Here is a 5,467-nt window from a genome sequence, read left to right as displayed (position 1 = left end):
ACTATACTGCTTAATTTATAAGTAGCATTAAGTAGTATATAAGACCGCCCGATTTTATGTGAGCCTCGTCGGTCATTGCACACACCGAATCGACCACGAGCGCAACCCTACTAACCATTAACTAAATTGCATATCCTGTATAAACTGCTTCCGTCCTTTTCAGAACATCCGTCTTTCCGCGCTCAGGTCGCCGGTCCTACGTCACAGGCCCAACAACAAGCTTGATAGGTTGCCTACCCACTCGTCGTTGAGGGGCATCGTGATACCGAAAAATAAGTTGCCTATACACCACCCCCTTACCGTTATAAAGTGTCCCGTCCGATTGAACGACACTTCGTTCAGCTCCACGTAGCACTTTTGTACAAAACACACACATCATTGTAAAATCAATACATTCATCGTTCCACTCAGAATCTAAAATAGTTCTAAAACTGTTATGCCTTATACCGAAGATGAGGCTCTAGTTTTTATAGTTGACACACGCATGACGAAAGATGCTTATCAAATAACTAGACTTGGGGCCAAACAACGTGGAGCTAATATTTATCCTGCATATCATCGCATTCGTTTGGCAAAAGAAAGATGTTACCCTGAAGGTATAGAAATTCACGAGGAAAAATCTTCTGTTCCACTCCAACATTTGTTAGATCATACACTAAATAGATTATTTGAAACATTTGAATTTGATAGTAATATGAATCTTGATGAAGTGTATAAAGACCTTAATTTTTTATGCAAGTGGGGTTGTGATGGAAGTTCTGGCCATAGTGAGTACCATCAAACATTCAACGATCAAAATATAACAGATTCAAGTGTTTTTTTATTTTCTTTGGTCCCATTGCGACTAACCGGAATTTCGAAAATTTCAAAAAATAATACAATCTTATGGAAAAATCCAACACCTTCGTCTACGCGTTATTGTAGACCAATAAAATTTATGTTTAATAAAGAGACAGTAGAAACCACAAAAAATGAAGTGCAAAAATTGGAGAAAGAAATTGCAGAACTAAAACCCTTAAAATTAAATATAAATAGCAATCCGACAAATATGAACAATTTAGACCAAATGCACAAATTTCAAATCAATGAAGATAATCTTAAGTACGGTTTATCCACATTACATGCCTGGATCAAATTTTTAGAGTGCACTCTGCATATTGCATATAAATTAGAATCGGCTCCTACAACAAAAAGGACAACTGTTGAACAAAAAAATTTAATTTCAGAAAAAAGAAAGAAATACAATCTCGTCTTTGGGAAGAGTTGGGCTTAAAAGTTGATAGAGTGGTTCAGGGTATGGGCACATCAAATACGGGGAATGTTGCTCGAAGATTTTTTAAGAACCCGGAAAAAGTCTCAGAGATTACTGGAGTTGATGTTCGTCTAATCCATAGATTTTCAATAATATTAACAGTAATTTCTAGTGGCATAATAAATTATGAAAGATTTGATGAATATTCCAAAGAAACAGCTAAACTTTATGTAAAGTTATATAATTGGTACCGTATGCCTCCAAGCGTGCACAACATTTTGATACATGGCTCTTTAGCAATAAAATATGCCCTTGTTCCCATTGGACAGTTATCTGAAGAAGCACAGGAGTCACGGAACCAAGACTATATACGATTCCGAGAACACCATTCTAGAAAATCGTCACGGATTAACACAAACACAGATTTATTTAACTTCCTTTTGATAACATCTGACCCAATAATAACTGGATTAAGATCTCAGATTAAAGTTTCATCAACTAAATTACCTCCAGACGCAATATATTTATTGAATATTGAAAGCACTGAAGATAACGAGTCTAATGAAGAAGAAGCTGAAAGTAATAGTGATTAGACTTAATTTTAAAGTTTGTTAGTTGATTAATTAAATTATTAAATTGTTTTTTTTTTAAGATTTGTTTTGTATTTTTAAATTTACTCTAATTTTATTAAATAATAAATAACTAAACACAAAACAAAATATAATTTTCTATTTTTGACCGTCTAAAACCTTGATTTGTCCCACTGTGCGACGGTGCCTGTGCAAGTGAGTATTACATACTTCAAAGGCCCTATATATATGATTAATTGAGGTAATCCCGTATCCGTATACAATATAGAAAACGATAGTAAAAGTGTTGCACAGATATATCGTAACTGCATAAGTATCTATTATAAAACGTCATTGTACACGCACGTGTGTTTATATGGTTTGAATACTAATATTAATTGTATATTTCAACAAATATCATGGATAGCCCATCTACATCTAGTGAACAAACTGTTCAAAAAGGTAATACAACTGAATGCATATCATTAGAAAAGACATTATAACAAATAGTTCAACTATACCTAACCTACTTAAAATTAAAATGCCTCCAATAAATTAAGTTATATACATTAGGATGCATATCCTTATTACTGATTGTTAAACTAAGTTTATTATTTTGAATGTGCTTTTAGTTTACAATTGTGTAATCATCAAAACTACCGAAAATAGATCATCGAACTCGAAACAACAAAAAAGTCTCCATAAAGGTAATTATTAGAGGTGGGTCGAACTGTTCGAAGTTCGAAAAATTGAACCGAACTTTAGGTGTTCGGTTCGAGTTCGAAAAGTTGAACCGAACTTTAGGTGTTCGGTTCGAGTTCGAAAGTCGAACCAACCCGAGTAGCATTTATATCGTTCAGTGTCGGTTTCTTTAAACAGTGCATTTTCGACGGTTCAAACACTGTGTGGGAACTGTGTTTTGGTGCAGTTTTTAAACTTAACATTTAATTATGGTTCATGTTCAGTTTTACCGACACTGAATGGTGCTGTGAAAGTGCAAATGCACCGATGGAAATTAAACCGTTAAGTGAACGTGTTTTGACACCGTCGGTTAATTCACTGAATATTTGTGAAAACGGTGTAAACGCGGTTATTTAAAACTTAATATACACGGTTCAGAGTCGGTGTTTCCGACACTGAATGGTGCTGTGAAAGTGCAAATGCACTGATGGAAATTGAATGGTTCAGTGAACGTGTTTTGACACCATCGGTTAATCCACAGAATGTTTGTGAAAACGGGGTAAACACGGTTATTTAAAACCTAATATACTTATATATATACACACGGTATTTATTCGGTGTTTCTGACTTTGAACGGTGCTTATTAGTTATTGTTTGAATGCGCAAGCGCATATGTTATAACAATAATAGTATGATAATAATTGTTAACTTATAGGTGCGTTTTGGTGCATTTTGTAATTGAAAATGCATGCACCTATATATAAAGGCTAAATTATTTAATAGGCAAAAAACACGGACCGGTGCTAAAAATATTTAAAGGTAAAATTATAGGTACCGAAAAAATAATTAAAAGAATATCATCTGTGGTGTATCAGATTATCGGTATTCGGTTCAGAGAAAATTCCATAACACCGTGTTTAATTGACCATGCATGCACCGCGAAATAAAACATTGTTTTTGGTTATTAATTTTCTCCGAGGGGCGCGCGCTATTCGCTTGATATTATTGTCTTGTGTAATATTGTGTTTGTAGGTAACCAATAAAATTTTACATTTTATAATTCTTATTATTTACAAGTTTCAAAAGTACATCCGACTCCAACGTCTTAGTGACTACCACCCATAGGTACCTGGTAGGTACTTATAGTAATACAATTGTGTTGTGAATTTGTGAAGATTTAAAAACCTACAACTTTATCATCATGTAAGTATAAACATATTAATATTCATTATTAGTTTATAGGCATAATACTTATAACCATTGACCACCCTCTATTTTATTTTTCCTATAAAGTATCTAACTGCAGTTGTTACAAATGGCTTTCTAGTTCACTTGAAATATAATTAATTATAATTGCAATACCTAATGAAATTATATTTGTGTTGATGGTAAACTATTTTAACCTCCTAGAAAAATTGCTTATTAAACAAGTAATTATCATTTATAATAATATCATAATGCTAAAAGTCTGTACTATTATTTCGGTTAATTTAATGTGTTGAAAATATTTTAATGTAAAAATCAATTTTTAAATAGGTAGGCATATATATTATACTATACTTCATATATACATAAGTTATATATTTGAAATTGAATTCTATATGTTTACTTATGTCCAACAATATACATGTGATTGTCATACATAGCTATTTCCACACTTATAGCTTAGTATATTTTTTCAAATTTAAACATTAACGATTAATTTAGTTAGTTTAGTAGGTATACCTAGATTAGGTATATATATAGTATAAACATTAAAGTATTAAACATCTTACTTTTAATACTATTAAACAACAAATCAACATACCTACTACCTAATAACTCCTTTTATATACTCATATGTAGGTATTAAATATTAACACAATAACATCTTAGATTTATTACTAATATAAATTTGTGCAACTAAAAAAAAATTCAACATAATAAAAATATGTGTAAGCATATGTATTTAGGCCATTATAATATAGTAATTATTGTTTTTAATATAATATTTATAGGCAATAGGAATTAAATTAAATTAGTTTATTGCTGTATATATAATATATATAATATTATATTATATAATTTTTAGCTTAATGTAGGTATAGGATGGTGGTAGGTAGGTACTTATATAATATTATGATTATACATTACATTACATTAGTACCTATATATTATAGTAGATTATATGACGTGTGTGAAGTTGGGGGACCATAGCTAGGGGACTATTTACTCGGACGACTAGTGATAACAAGCCTTGTACGTTGTGTTGCATTTTATAAAAGTTCAGGGGTGTCGTACTATTACACCGAAACCGTCAAGTAGATGTCGCCCTACGTTACACAGTAATTGTTGTAAATTGTATTGTTTTAAAAATATATATAAATAATTTCTATTGGCGTCATTACCACAATAATTATACCGAACATACTGACATAATATTGTCATCAAAACGTCATAATGACAAATCAATAATAATGGAAAGTTAGGTTATAAATTCAAAATTCCTCTGAAGACTATACAATCTAACTCACGTTATTCAGTTTACCTTTACATTAATTTAAGAGTTTAAACATGTAATTTGTCTTGAAGTATTTAAAACATCACTTTTTACGGAAACAGGTTTGTATAAACTACTGTCTACTGTACTGAATAGCAATAGAAATGTATGTCTTTTATTCATTATTTAAGTATGTAATACCATTTTATTCTGTGGTAATACCTATGTCATATTCTGTTTCCCTATCCACACAGTGATGAGCAGTCACCTGAGGCACTAATTATTGTATTATGATTTTTCCATGGTATGTTTACATCACAGTATATAGAACCATATTTATTGTAAAATATTACCTAATGTATTGTCTAAGTTATAATAATATTAATACATTTATTTGTAATATAAATATAAAAATGCAATGCTTAAGAACTATTCAATTATGTACAGTGACGCATTTAGACATTTTGCACCCTGGTGCAAAAAAAA

The sequence above is a fragment of the Acyrthosiphon pisum genome, chromosome X (assembly GCF_005508785.2).
Source record: "Acyrthosiphon pisum isolate AL4f chromosome X, pea_aphid_22Mar2018_4r6ur, whole genome shotgun sequence".
NCBI lineage: Eukaryota > Metazoa > Arthropoda > Insecta > Hemiptera > Aphididae > Acyrthosiphon > Acyrthosiphon pisum.
This window is presented reverse-complemented; position numbering follows the sequence as displayed.